General features: G+C 30.8%; 1 protein-coding gene and 4 non-coding genes across 5 annotated transcripts in view; 3 read left to right on the plus strand and 2 right to left on the minus strand.

Moving 5' to 3' along the window:
• LOC119600419 (putative phospholipase B-like lamina ancestor) overlaps positions 1-3,877 on the minus strand; it is a 44,347-nt gene extending 40,470 nt beyond the window's left edge. Inside the window, exon 1 of the mRNA XM_037950624.1 lies at positions 2,990-3,877. The gene's annotated coding sequence lies outside the window, so the exon portion shown is untranslated. The remainder of the gene's footprint in view (positions 1-2,989) is intronic.
• A 330-nt stretch (positions 3,878-4,207) lies between these two features.
• Positions 4,208-4,280, plus strand: Trnav-uac. The gene has a single exon. It is a non-coding gene; the product is annotated as a tRNA-Val (tRNA).
• A 3,692-nt stretch (positions 4,281-7,972) lies between these two features.
• Positions 7,973-8,045, plus strand: Trnav-uac. The gene has a single exon. It is a non-coding gene; the product is annotated as a tRNA-Val (tRNA).
• A 1,702-nt stretch (positions 8,046-9,747) lies between these two features.
• On the plus strand, positions 9,748-9,820 carry Trnav-uac. The gene has a single exon. It is a non-coding gene; the product is annotated as a tRNA-Val (tRNA).
• A 2,953-nt stretch (positions 9,821-12,773) lies between these two features.
• LOC119600428 lies at positions 12,774-12,938 on the minus strand. Its single transcript, XR_005231143.1, has one exon. It is a non-coding gene; the product is annotated as a U1 spliceosomal RNA (small nuclear RNA).
• Positions 12,939-15,693: the final 2,755 nt, after the last annotated feature.

Raw genomic sequence — 15,693 nt, forward strand, 5'->3', positions numbered from 1 at the left:
ACATATTATGTGATTTAAATTACACAAGTCCCGTAACACTCATTTTGCAAAAGCCAGATAAAATTGTTTATATTTATTTTGTATGCCACAGTAAACATTTCTTATCGTTATGCTTATAGCCCAACCAGTCAAAATTCCTCATATAATTTTTATCTTTTAACCTGTTTAGCACACACTTTCATAAATTTTCTCGCCAGTTATTTGGATTTTAAGGCTGGCAAATTGTGTTTCAATATATGCAAATATTTGTTATTTGCCTGTCATCAAGCGACTGCTAATCAAATTTCACTTCCACCCACCAGAGTTAAATTTATATTTGTTTTGGGGTTCGAAGTACTGAGAATTTGTATTTAGGTTCAAAATACTTGAATGAACATTATCAGTTGGTAGTTCTCGATAATAAATTTAAGAGGAAATGACGGTATGTGAAAAAATAACCTTGAAATAAATACATTTACTTTTATTAGCACTAACGGAACCATGTTGGTTCCATAATTTATCTATATTTACAGTACATGACAACCTTTTCAACTTTTTAATTGCTAAAAAATACTTTTTCATAATCAACGGTCCTCTCTTGTGGAAAGTGGAAAATTTTTAATATACGTGTCCGTTGCGGGATTATCATTCGCAAAAAATTTATTATTGGTAACAAGCCTCCGGAAATTATGTACGTAATATGTACTGAAATAAATATGTACTTCAGTTGACGTTCGAGTGATGGTTAAGCTTTATGCGCGTCATGATGTTTTAAAATAGCAACGCATCTAATTTCAAACGACATTATACATATTTGTATACACACATACACTTATTTTCTCAAGAGTGAAACGCAACAGATTAAAATAATCCCATAGTTTTCTCAGCATTATTAACCCATTGTGTAGGAACAAAATTTTGTAATGTGAAATATTGAAAGATCATTATCTCCACACTCATATACATATAAAACTTGATGTACTGGAAAAATTCTGAAGGTAGATTCGGATTCAGCGGATACTTTGGTATCTGGGTTAAAAATTTGTTGATCTATGTAAGTTTTTTGGTATAGTGTATAGTCTAGTATTGTCCTAGAGTATAGACTAGTATATAGTCTAGTCATTAGTGTAGTCTATATTCTAATCCATAGTATAATCAATAGTTAGCATTTAGTCTATAGTCTAGTCAATAGTGTAGTTTATAGTCTAGTCAATAGACTATATCTAGTTTATAGACTAGTCTATAGTCTAGTCTATAGTCTTGTCTATAGTCCAGTCTATAGTCTAGTCTATAGTCTAGTCTATAGTCTAGTCTATAGTCTAGTCTATAGTCTAGTCTATAGTCTAGTCTATAGTCTATTCTATAGTCTAGTCTATAGTCTAGTCTATAGTCTAGTCTATAGTCTAGTCTATAGTCTAGTCTATAGTCTAGTCTATAGTCTAGTCTATAGTCTAGTCTATAGTCTAGTCTATAGTCTAGTCTATAGTCTAGTCTATAGTCTAGTCTATAGTCTAGTCTATAGTCTAGTCTATAGTCTAGTCTATAGTCTAGTCTATAGTCTAGTCTATAGTCTAGTCTATAGTCTAGTATATAGTCTAGTCTATAGTCTAGTCTATAGTCTAGTCTAGTCTATAGTCTAGTCTAGTCTATAGTCTAGTCTAGTCTATAGTCTACCCTAGTCTATAGTCTAGTCTAGTCTATAGTCTAGTCCATAGTCTAGTCTATAGTCTAGTCTATAGTCCAGTCTATAGTCTAGTCTATAGTCTAGTCTATAGTCTAGTCTATAGTCTAGTCTATAGTCTAGTCTATAGTCTAGTCTATAGTCTAGTCTATAGTCTAGTCTATAGTCTAGTCTATAGTCTAGTCTATAGTCTAGTCTATAGTCTAGTCTATAGGGTAATCTATATTCTAATCCATAGTATGATCAATAGTTAGTATGTAGTCTATAGTCTAGTCAATAGTCTAGTCTATAGTCTAGTCAATAGACTATATCTAGTTTATAGACTAGACTATAGACTAGTATATAGTCTAGTCTATAGTCTAGTCTATAGTCTAGTCTATAGTCTAGTCTATAGTCTAGTCTATAGTCTAGTCTATAGTCTAGTCTATAGGCTAGTCTATAGTCTAGTCTATAGTCTAGTCCATAGTCTAGTCCATAGTCTAGTCCATAGTCTAGTCTATAGTCTAGTCTATAGTCTAGTCTATAGTCTAGTCTATAGTCTAGTCTATAGTCTAGTCTATAGTCTAGTCTATAGTCTAGTCCATAGTCTAGTCCATAGTCTAGTCCATAGTCTAGTCTATAGTCTAGTCTATAGTCTAGTCTATAGTCTAGTCTATAGTCTAGTCTATAGTCTAGTCTAGTCTATAGTCTAGCCTAGTCTATAGTCTAGTCTAGTCTATAGTCTAGTCCATAGTCTAGTCTATAGTCTAGTCTATAGTCTAGTCTATAGTCTAGTCTATAGTCTAGTCTATAGTCTAGTCTATAGTCTAGTCTATAGTCCAGTCTATAGTCTAGTCTATAGTCTAGTCTATAGTCTAGTCTATAGTCTAGTCCATAGTCTAGTCTATAGTCTAGTCTATAGTCTAGTCTATAGTCTAGTCTATAGTCTAGTCTATAGTCTAGTCTATAGTCTAGTCTAGTCTATAGTCTAGTCTATAGTCTAGTCTATAGTCTAGTCTATAGTCTAGTCTATAGTCTAGTCTATAGTCTAGTCTATAGTCTAGTCTAGTCTAGTCTAGTCTAGTCTATAGTCTAGTATATAGTCTATAGTCAGTCTATAGTCGCAATTATACACCCCCTGGATCCAATGGGTTAAAAGAAACTACTCGAAGTAAAAAGTCAACACACTTCTCGTTTGCAAACGCCAGCAACGGGAGCAATATCATCCTCAACAATCGCACAACAAAAACACAGAGAGAGATGAAATAATGTATAAATTTAAAATTACTTTTTAAAATTAAATACAAACAAAAAACAATAACAAAAAAGTTAAAGACAAAAAAAACTTACCCAAAAATTCCAATATCTCGTGACTGACTCACAACAAAATTAAATGAACTGGAGAGAATTTATTTACAAAATTACTACACTAATTGTTGTTCTTTCTTAAAACAAATTCAGCCAATATTGCTTTCTCGAGATGGACGTAGAACGAAATTATATAAAATGTAAATAGCATTTAATATTAATAATTGTAAATTAAATGAAATTTCACAATTAACACGAACTCTGTTCATAGAAACTTATCACACTCACGCTCGTGTTAAGAAAAACCCAAAGGGCTACATTGGAAACTATAAAAATAGTAAAAAATCGGGCGCTAAACGTTGCGGACACCGAATCGAAAATTTTGATTTTCCCTTTAAGAAAAAAAGGAAAATCCACAAAAACTAAGAGGTTGTTGTGGTTTTTGTTTTGTTTACGCTCTTTCGTGGGGTTTTTCTATCCCTCTCTTTATTAAATTTTTTATTTTATTTTTTATGTTTTTGTTACCAACTGCTTTTTATTGAATTTATATTTAGATTTTTTGCTTTTTTTCTCTGTTTTAATTCACAAAATAAATATGTATTTATACGATTTTAATTGTTTAACACTTTTTTATGTTGCAACGCAGACACTTTTTTTAAAAATAAATTTGTTAATTTTTTAGTTAATTTATTTCTTCCGCCAATTTGCGTGTAAAAATTTTAAACACTTTTCTTTTTGTATTCACTTTTATGAAACAAATTTTCTATTTTATTTGTATTTATTTATTAATACTCTTTTCTCTTAATTACAAATTGCACAAAATAACGAAATAATTATTTTCTTATTTATTTAAAAAAACACACGAAATTTTTAAAATACGTTTAAAAAAAAAACACACGTTGTTTGATCAGCAGTGACAAAATATCAACTGTTTTGTTGTCTTCACTTGTTTAGCCATATGATCAGTCGTTTGGTTCATCATCATCATCATTATCATGTGTGTAGACTTGAGTTAATTTTGTTATTTTTACTCATTTACTATTTGCGCTCAATTAATTGTTAAATGCTCAATTTATATAAGAGCGCAGTTATTATAATTCCCTCTCTATGAATTTTGATTTCGTTAGTTCATTTACTTTTCTTTTTGTTAAATTAATTGTTGATATTTTTTATGTTCGAAATCATTAGTAAATTGTTAGAAAGTAGTACTTTTTTCTTTCCAACTGACTGTGTTTTTACTTAATCACAAGTCAATCATGTGGTTCCATAGTGTAGCGGTTATCACGTCTGCTTTACACGCAGAAGGTCTCCAGTTCGATCCTGGATGGAACCAGGGTGATACAACTTTTTTTTGTGAAATTTTTACATGACTTTGTTAATGTCATTTAAAAATTTATTTTATAACTAATCATCTTAAATACTTTCCGTACTTTATTTTAATTTCGGGTTCTATAGTATTTCTAAAGAATATAGTCTATAGTCTAGTCTATAGTCTAGTCTATAGTCTAGTCTATAGTCTAGTCTATAGTCTAGTCTATAGTCTAGTCTATAGTCTAGTCTATAGTCTAGTCTATAGTCTAGTCTAGTCTAGTCTAGTCTAGTCTATAGTCTAGTCTATAGTCTAGTCTATAGTCTAGTCTATAGTCTAGTCTATAGTCTAGTCTATAGTCTAGTCTATAGTCGAGTCTATAGTCGAGTCTATAGTCTAGTCTATAGTCTAGTCTATAGTCTAGTCTATAGTCTAGTCTATAGTCTAGTCTATAGTACTAGTCTATAGTCTAGTCTATAGTCTAGTCTATAGTCTAGTCTATAGTCTAGTCTATAGACTAGTCTATAGTCTTAGTCTATATCTATAGTCTAGTCTATAGTCTAGTCCATAGTCTAGTCTATAGTCTAGTCTAGTCTAGTCTATAGTCTAGTCTATAGTCTAGTCCATAGTCTAGTCTATAGTCTAGTCTATAGTCTAGTCTATAGTCTAGTCTATAGTCTAGTCTATAGTCTAGTCTATAGTCTAGTCTATAGTCTAGTCTATAGTCTAGTCTATAGTCTAGTCTATAGTCTAGTCTATAGTCTAGTCTATAGTCTAGTCTATAGTCTAGTCTATAGTCTAGTCTATAGTCTAGTCTATAGTCTAGTCTATAGTCTAGTCTATAGTCTAGTCTATAGTCTAGCCTATAGTCTAGTTCTATAGTCTAGTCTATAGTCTAGTCTATAGTCTAGTCTATAGTCTAGACTATAGTCTAGTCTATAGTCTAGTCTATAGTCTAGTCTATAGTCTAGTCTACAGTCTAGTCTATAGTCTAGTCTAGGTTATAGTCTAGTCTATAGTCTAGTCTATAGTAGTCTATAGTCTAGTCTATAGTCTAGTCTATAGTCTAGTCTATAGTCTAGTCGATAGTCTAGTCTATAGTCTAGTCTACAGTCTAGTCTATAGTCTAGTCTATAGTCGAGTCTATAGTCGAGTCTATAGTCTAGTCTATAGTCTAGTCTATAGTCTAGTCTATAGTCTAGTCTATAGTCTAGTCTATAGTCTAGTCTATAGTCTAGTCTATAGTCTAGACTATAGTCTAGTCTATAGTCTAGTCTATAGTCTAGTCTATAGTTCTAGTCTACAGGTCTAGTCTATAGTCTAGTCTACAGTCCTAGTCTATAGTCTAGTCTAGTCTATAGTCTAGTCTATAGTCTAGGTCTATAGTCTAGTCTATAGTCTAGTCTAGTCTATAGTCTAGTCTATAGTCTAGTCTATAGTCTAGTCTATAGTCTAGTCTATAGTCTAGTCTATAGTCTAGTCTATAGTCTAGTCTATAGTCTAGTCTATAGTCTAGTCTATAGTCTAGTCTATAGTCTAGTCTATAGTCTAGTCTATAGTCTAGACTATAGTCTAGTCTATAGTCTAGTCTATAGTCTAGTCTATAGTCTAGTCTACAGTCTAGTCTATAGTCTAGTCTAGTCTATAGTCTAGTCTATAGTCTAGTCTATAGTCTAGTCTATAGTCTAGTCTATAGTCTAGTCTATAGTCTAGTCTATAGTCTAGTCTATAGTCTAGTCTATAGTCTAGTCTATAGTCTAGTCTATAGTCTAGTCTATAGTCTAGTCTATAGTCTAGTCTACAGTCTAGTCTATAGTCTAGTCTATAGTCGAGTCTATAGTCGAGTCTATAGTCTAGTCTATAGTCTAGTCTATAGTCTAGTCTATAGTCTAGTCTATAGTCTAGTCTATAGACTAGTCTATAGTCTAGTCTATAGTCTAGTCTATAGTCTAGTCTATAGTCTAGTCTATAGACTAGTCTATAGTCTTGTCTATCTATAGTCTAGTCTATAGTCTAGTCCATAGTCTAGTCTATAGTCTAGTCTATAGTCTAGTCTATAGTCTAGTCTATAGTCTAGTCTATAGTCTAGTCTATAGTCTAGTCTATAGTCTAGTCTATAGTCTAGTCTATAGTCTAGTCTATAGTCTAGTCTATAGTCTAGTCTATAGTCTAGTCTATAGTCTAGTCTATAGTCTAGTCTATAGTCTAGTCTATAGTCTAGTCTATAGTCTAGTCTATAGTCTAGTCTATAGTCTAGTCTATAGTCTAGCCTATAGTCTAGTCTATAGTCTAGTCTATAGTCTAGTCTATAGTCTAGTCTATAGTCTAGACTATAGTCTAGTCTATAGTCTAGTCTATAGTCTAGTCTATAGTCTAGTCTACAGTCTAGTCTATAGTCTAGTCTAGTCTATAGTCTAGTCTATAGTCTAGTCTATAGTCTAGTCTATAGTCTAGTCTATAGTCTAGTCTATAGTCTAGTCTATAGTCTAGTCTATAGTCTAGTCTATAGTCTAGTCTATAGTCTAGTCTATAGTCTAGTCTATAGTCTAGTCTACAGTCTAGTCTATAGTCTAGTCTATAGTCGAGTCTATAGTCGAGTCTATAGTCTAGTCTATAGTCTAGTCTATAGTCTAGTCTATAGTCTAGTCTATAGTCTAGTCTATAGTCTAGTCTATAGTCTAGTCTATAGTCTAGACTATAGTCTAGTCTATAGTCTAGTCTATAGTCTAGTCTATAGTCTAGTCTACAGTCTAGTCTATAGTCTAGTCTAGTCTATAGTCTAGTCTATAGTCTAGTCTATAGTCTAGTCTATAGTCTAGTCTATAGTCTAGTCTATAGTCTAGTCTATAGTCTAGTCTATAGTCTAGTCTATAGTCTAGACTATAGTCTAGTCTATAGTCTAGTCTATAGTCTAGTCTATAGTCTAGTCTACAGTCTAGTCTATAGTCTAGTCTATAGTCTAGTCTATAGTCTAGTCTATAGTCTAGTCTATAGTCTAGTCTATAGTCTAGTCTATAGTCTAGTCCTATAGTCTAGTCTATAGTCTAGTCTATAGTCTAGTCTATAGTCTAGTCTATAGTCTAGTCTATAGTCTAGTCTATAGTCTAGTCTACAGTCTAGTCTATAGTCTAGTCTATAGTCGAGTCTATTGTCGAGTCTATAGTCTAGTCTATAGTCTAGTCTATAGTCTAGTCTATAGTCTAGTCTATAGTCTAGTCTATAGTCTAGTCTATAGTCTAGTCTATAGTCTAGTCTATAGTCTAGTCTATAGTCTAGTCTAGATAGTCTAGTCTATAGTCTAGTCTATAGTCTAGTCTATAGTCTATAGTCCTAGTCTATAGTCTATAGTCTAGTCTATAGTCTAGTCTATTGTCTACTCTATTATAGACTAATCTATAGTCTAGTATATTGTCTAGTCTGTAGTCTAGTCTTTAGTCTAGTCTATTGTATAGTCTATGGTTCATATTCTCGTCTTGTTATTTCCCGCTTAAAAATGTTAAAAGTGATTAAAAGTTTTGTAAATTTCCTGATTATGATAGAATTTTTATACAATTTTTCACCCGATGTGACACTAACTTTGTTTTGATTCAAATTTATAATAATTTTTTATTTATTTTATTGGACGGGCCAGTAATATTACTTATTTCTTGAGAAAAATTAGTAGCAACAATGGTCTGCATATGTTAATACAAATTTTGAGCAATAATTCATCATGTGGTTCCATAGTGTAGCGGTTATCACGTCTGCTTTACACGCAGAAGGTCTCCAGTTCGATCCTGGATGGAACCAAGTGGTTAACTTTTTATTTTTTTATTTAATTTTTAATAAATAAAACTTTAATACAATTTGTTATACAAGCTTAAAATTATATAAAAAATATAATTTTTACAGAAATTGCTCAAAAGTACTAAAACCCACATAAGCATGAAAATTTACTCAAAAGAGTTTACCATTTTAACTTACTACGATTTCTAGTGAGTATCATACTAAAAATAACTAAAGTAAAAAAATTCTTATCAGAGTTAAACAGAAAAAAAGTAAATAACATAAACTAGGGATGTAAACTATTTGATTGTATAAAAAAATCTATCTAATGGATTGCCATTGTAATTCAGTAGGTATGCATATGCATGTTTGAAAATCTGTGTGTTTATTTTGTATTTGTTATTGCGTCTAAAGGTACAGTTAATGCCAAAATTTGTTTTTAGATTAAACTACAGACGTTATAAAGTTGGTAGAAAACAAATAAATAATAATGATTTAATCATTATTTAACAACAATTTAATCGCAAACTGCATTATTATCATTGTGAAGCAGCAGCAAGCTATGAGCGAAGATGAGTCATTTTTTTTTGCTATTTTAAAATCAAACATTCATTCATCTAGTTAAATACTCATTGATACATAAATACTTGTGTTTGTTATTTATATTGTTTACTTGTTTTTTGTATTTCTATAAAACAGTTGATTAACAATAAACTGTGAAATTTAAGTACATTAGTCTAAGCGAAAAAGAAAAATTAACAATAATAAAATATAATCTAGACTAGTCTATAGCCAAAGCTATATTCAATTCTATATACATATATTGTCCAGATTTCTATAGACTATAGTCAATTCAATGGTCTCTTCTATAGTCCCTACTGCAAACTATAGCATGTTCTTAAGAACGAACTATACTCTAGACTCATTCTATAATCCAAAACAATAGTCTATTCTATAGTCCATTATACTGACTATAGTATATTCTATAGTAAAAAACTATAGTCCAGGTTATAGTATATTCTAATCCAGACTACAGTTCATTTTATAGCCCAGGCTACAATATATTCTATAGTCCAGACTATAGTACAAACAAGAGATTATTCTATAGACAAAGCTAAAGTCTAGATTCTTGAATATAGTTCATTCTATAGTACAATCGAGGCTACATCTATAATCCATTCTATAGTATAGGTTATGGTCTATTCAATAGTCCAGACTATAATCAATTTTATAGTCAATTCTGTTGTACAGGCTCTGATCTGTTCTACATTATATTGTCTACACTATAGTCTATTTTATAGTCCATTCTATAGCTTCTTCTATAGTCCATTATATATCCCAGACTATAGTCCAGAACAAAACTTCTAAATTTCAGACTATTGTGTATTCTATAGCCTATTACCTGTACCATAGTCCAGACTGCAGACTACTCAATTGTCCAACCAATAGACTTTTCTATAACCCAGTCTTTTCTATAGCATATAATGTCTATTCTGTAGTCCAGACTTATATTATTTAATATATTCCACGATTTTATATTATTTAATATAATTTAACAAAATAATAAATTAATTAGATATTTACTCTTAAAGTGTAGGGTATATAAAACTCAACTCTTACCTGTTTTATTAAAGTTGTGTTTTGTTTTATTTTCTTAGGACGACCCTCATGTTATGTTTCATTGTAGATTTGCTTATGTTGACTATTTGTCTTGGGTACCTCATGTGGTTCCATAGTGTAGCGGTTATCACGTCTGCTTTACACGCAGAAGGTCTCCAGTTCGATCCTGGATGGAACCAAGGGAGAATTTTTTAGTTATTTTTTTTTTATTAAAAAAATCAAAAATTATATTTTTAACTACAATTTGCAAGTTTCAAATAAAAAATGAGCATTATTTATTACACCAAAGAAGTTTGAAAATCATTTCAATAAAAATCTTATTTCAACAGTAAAACTTCTATATAGATATGGGCGTGGACGGACTTGCTTTCAATTGATTCACGTATAAATAATAATTATAACGCGATTGCAAAATACTTGAGATATTCTTAAAAACATTTTATATTTTAACAGTAAAAAAACTGCCAATAACTTGAACGAATGTATTAGGAATCTGATTACCAGAGTTTTCACGAAGTGTGATTAACTATCACCAGACTTTTTATAACTAAACACCAATAAAACAATCAGTGTTGCCAACTTAGTGCTTTTAGCACTATTTGCGGTGCTTTTTGGTGTGCCAAACGCGGAAAATTTTGCTCATGGTGCCTTTTTTCAAAAAGGCACTACAGTGGTGCTTTCTAATTTTATGACAGTGCATTTAGTGCTTTTTATACCCACCATCAAAAAAGATGAGTGGGGTATATTGATTTTGTCACTCCGTTTGTAACACATTGGTCGTAGACCCACAAAAGTATTAAATTCTAAGGCGATCTAACCATGTCCATCCGTCTGTTCATCTGTCCGTCCGTCTGTTGAAAGCACGATAGGGTTAGAACGGAAAGAGCAAGGGAGTTCAATTTTTCCACAAATATTTCTTATAGGTAAGGTTTGTTTGGTATTGCAAATGGACAATATGGGTCCACAATTTCGCATATCCCCCATACAAGTGGCCCCCCCCCGAAAAACAGCTTTAACAGTCACAACTGTTTTAAACATACGAGTATAGCGATAAAATTTGGCATAAATAAGTTTTATATGCGCCAAAATCTCTGTACCAAATTTTATGGGATTCGGTCCAAAATTGACCCTACCCCCCATACGAGTATAGCGATGAAATTCAACATAAGTAAGTTTTATATATGCCAAAATCTCTACTAAATTTTATAGAAATTGGTCTATAATTGACCCTACCCCCCATATAAGGTCTCCTTCAGAAAATGATTTAAACGGTCATTACTGACTTAAAAATACGTTATAGCGATGAAATTCGGCATAAATAAGTTTTATATAAGTCAAAATGTCTCTACCAAATTTTATGGGAATCGGTCCATAACTGACCCTACCCCCAAATAAGGTCCCCCTATGAGTGCAGCGTTGAAATTCAACATAAGTAACTTTTTTATGCATCAAAATTTCTCTACCAAATGACATTAATACTCATTATCGACTTAAAAATATTCGACATAAATATGTTTTATATAAGCCAAAATCTCTCTAGCAAATTTTACGGCAATCGGTCCATAATTGACCCTACCCCCACATATGGTCACCTTCAAAAATTGATTTTAACGCTCATTACTGACTTAAAAATACGAGTATAGCGGAGAAATTCGAATTTAATTCGGATTTGTCGGTAGCGTACCCTACCCCCTATTAAGGTCCCCTTAAAAATATGAGTACAGCGATGAAAATTGACAAAAAATAAGTTTTATATAATTTTTTTACACAATTGAACCTATCCCTCATATATAAAGCCTCCATGATTACTTCATCGTTGTACTCGCAATAAAAAGATTTTTATTATAATTCTTTATGCCGAATTTTATGACGATTGGTCTATAACTGACCAACAAAACAAAATCTATGTACAAAATTTTATGGGTATCGATATATAATTGTCCCAACCCCATATAAGTTCCCCTTTAGATAATAACTTTTACGCTTATGACTGAATTAAAAATTCGAGAACAGCAATGAAATTCGAAACGAATAAGTGTTATACGAAATCTTTCTACCAAATTTTACGACAAACAGTTCATAATTGACACTACCTCTGATATATGTTCATGGTTAAAAAATTGGACAAAAATATTTTGTTTTTAAAAATTAATATTTTGTTAATTTGAAGATCACGTACATAATTGAATTAAGCCTTATCTCCCTGATGTTTACAGAGGAGCATTCCTTTTACGGCATAAGATTTGATGGTGGGTATATAAGATTCGGCACAGCCGAATATAACACTCTTGTTAAAATATTTTAAAATATTTGTGAATTTCAGGAGGTAATTGATTTAATTAATATTAAACATTTTCTCTATAATGTTAAGAAAACTGAGGGATCATTCTTTGATCTTTCTATTTGTACCACTTTTTGTTGTTTATTAGAATACGATCAGTTTACACTAAGGACTAAATTTTTCTTAAAAACTGTTTTAAATTTTTTTACACGGGTGCTCCAAAGTTTTTTTTTTATTTGTGTTAAGTTTTAAAAGCAAATATTCTTCAAAAACAAAAAACAAAATATTCAAAATACTTTACAATAAGTTATGTTATTCACTATCAGTGAAATTAACAATTTTTCCAGAACTCAAAAAACTTAAAAATAATATATATAGATTTTGCAAAAAAAATATATTTCATAAGTTTTGTACAATTTTACAATTTGGGTGTGGGTACATCGGTTGGCCAGTTGGGAGTGTGCCTGTCAGTTTGAATGTTTAATGACATTTTACTATTTTTTAAATAACTTTTAAAATTCTCATCTTATTTATCTAATATTCGTCAAACATTAGTTTTAGTTCTTACGTTACTAAAAATCTAACTCACACAGATGAAAGACTTTAGTATGACACATGTTTTGTTTTGCCCAATGTTCTAAAAAACGAATTTTGGAGTCTTGTAGGAAATGAGCGAAATAATGTGCAATTTTTATTAAAATAAACAATATTTGACTAAAAAAACGTTAGTGCTTTTTTACCCATTTTCAGTTAGAAAATTACGCTTTTTTACCCCTTTTTAATTTTTTTGCGCGCGTTTTGCTTGACCAATGTTGGCAACACTGAAAACAATATGAAATTTATATATTTATGTCGGGACGGCGCGAACGCCATTCCCGGCTATCAAAAATTACACGCACGAGTTATTCGCATTAGGAATAATCGCGGAGGTCAACTCAGCCGAAAGTGCAATGGCCAAGCCTCACTCCGGGGGAACCGCCTTCATGATCACGGTAACCCCTACGCCAGGTAAGTATGCTTTCTTCGGCACAAACTAAAACTCTTATACAAAAACTAACATTAACAAAATGAGAATTATAAAGAATATATTACATTTTTATATAGCAATAAAGCATTCAGCATACAATTATAAATAATAAGGGTGGTTGCCATTCGCCGGAAAATAAAGAAAACTGGGGTTGTTATAAATAGAAAATGTGTAGTAAAGTTTTTTAAGTAATATTAAGTATTTACAATATATGAAATTGTGTTTTTATTTAAAATTTTTATAAAAAAACAACTTAATTTTTAATATTAATTAGTAATTTTATTAAAAAAATTAAAAATTTTTGTTTTAAATAAAATATAAAAAAGTGGAGATTTTCATAAATCTCTAGGGTTATTTTTATTCTATTGAATGGAATACCTTGCAATGGTGGTTGTTTTTGTTTTGTTTTTTTTTTTTTCAATGCCAGGGATGGAAAATACTATAGTATAGTAACTTTTAGCAACTATATACCAGAATTTACCTAAACAAAGCGACATTTTACGGCAATGTCGCTTTTTTGATTGAATTGAATTTGAAAACCTAATTCGGTATAGCGAACTTAATTCGGTATATCGAGGGACTATATTCAATAGTCGCTATCTCTCATTTTTATGAAAATGAGATTTTGATGGCAAAATATTCAGCAAACTATCGCGCATCAGTGATATAAATTTCAAAGAAAAAAAATATTTTTTGGCAATTTTATAGCATTTTTTAAATTTCTCTATCTTAAAAAAAGAAAAATTCTGAATGCAAAACTCTCTATCTTATCCAAAAATTGCTTTAAACTCGATCCCTTTGGATAATTTTCTGTTGCAAAACAAGTCTTCTTAATAATTTGGACATGCTGAACACAAATCCGTCAAAATATTTAAAATCGGTCTAATAGTTTTTGAGATATCGCTCATTATGATACTAATTAAATCAATTTTATTGTCGTGTTTAACCATATAACATTGATTTTGGACCAAAACATTATAATCTGTTGCTTTTTCAACAATTTGGTTTCTTTTCCTCCATTAAATTGTATAAAATATAATATTTATTGATTTTAATTCAAATAAAAATTTTATGTTTCCATGAAAAACTCTCTATCTGTTGGTTGAATGAACATTTTCGTAGAAAAATAAGCTCTATCTGATATAAATTTGTGAATAATTTTGTAAATAATGCAAAAATTAAAATTCTTTTTATATAATGGTTTAGAATATGGTCGTAAAAATATATTGTAAAAGAAAAAATTAAAAAATTTTCACGAACTAGCGAAATAAACAGTTTTTTTGCTCTCCTGAAAACTTGTATTATTTTAGATAGAGACTATTGAATATAGTCCCTCGATATATTTACCATCGAAATAATGTTGCATCTTCTTAAGAGTTTAGTTGAGCATTTAAAAACTTAAATTTTCCATGTCCGAGCAATTTCCATGTCTATGATACAACACACCAGGGATGTCAAATGGAACTCCATACATAACTCATTTTTTTGGAAAGTGCAGCACTTTTAGTCAAACAATAGACTACTATATAGACTAGACAATGGACTAATCTATAGACTAGACACTACTCTAAAGACTAGGTAATAGACTAGACTGTAGAATTATCTGTATACAAAGACTAATTCATAGACTAGTCCCAAGTTAATAGACTGTAACATAGACTGATTTAAATGTCTATTAAAAATTGCACTCAAAAGACCTTTAAATTATATAAAACTTAAGTGATCGGATAAAGAAGTAATCCTAAATAATAAATTTGAAATTGTACAAAATGGGTCATTAGTGTATTATTACACTTTTAAATGAATTTTTACTGAATTACATATATCAAAAATAGTACAATTGTAAAAATTTTGCCAACCCTGCTTTACACAGCGATAGGAACTGAGAAGAAATTCGTAAATCTGTAATCTATTAACAAGAGTATTTTAAACAGTTTACTGAAATAGACTTCTAGACTAAAATGCTCCCCGTTGCCTATTGCAGTTTGTTGGAATAGTAGAGTAGTTTACAACTTCGTATTTAATATACCCTGTACATCCATAGTTTTATCCTAAAACGGATTATTAATTGTTTTCGGATTTAAAGATTTTTTGCTGAAATTTCTTTAATCCGATTTTAAATTTTTTAATTGCAGTTGAACGATAATCTCTTCTCCTTTTAAAAAGTTTACATACTTGTCTAGTCTATAATGCAAGCTATAGTGTGGGCTAAAGACTATAACCCAGTATAATCCGGTAACTGGTGCATACTATAGCCTAGTACTAGAACTATATGCTATAGTCCTATCTATTGTTCGGAGTATAGTCCTATGTATAGTTCAGACCATAGTCCAGTCAAATCTAAAATATATTCCAGACTTTAGGCTGGACCATAGAACCTAGTTCCATACATTAGTATATAACTCAAAAGAGAATAGAGTCCAGTCTATAGTTCACAATATAGTCATTTCCATAGTCCAAACTAAAATCTAGACTATAGTTCACTTTATAGGCCAGACTATCCACAGGCTAAAATATAGTCTAGTCTTTAGTTCAAACTTCGATCTGTAGTTCAGACTACAATCTAGTCTAGACTCTTGTCTAAGATCCAGTGTAATCTATAGCTCAGACTATAGTTTGGACCAAATAATACAGTCTTTATATAATTCAGACTAAAGTCATTTCAATAGCCCAAACTTAGTCTACATATTATATATGCCTGACTATATTCTAGCCTGTAGTCTAGATTTTGGCTTGTAGTTCAT

The sequence above is a fragment of the Lucilia sericata genome, unplaced genomic scaffold (assembly GCF_015586225.1).
Source record: "Lucilia sericata isolate MDLA Ls3-8-SP2 unplaced genomic scaffold, ASM1558622v1 Contig000113F_arrow, whole genome shotgun sequence".
Taxonomy (NCBI): Eukaryota; Metazoa; Arthropoda; class Insecta; order Diptera; family Calliphoridae; genus Lucilia; species Lucilia sericata.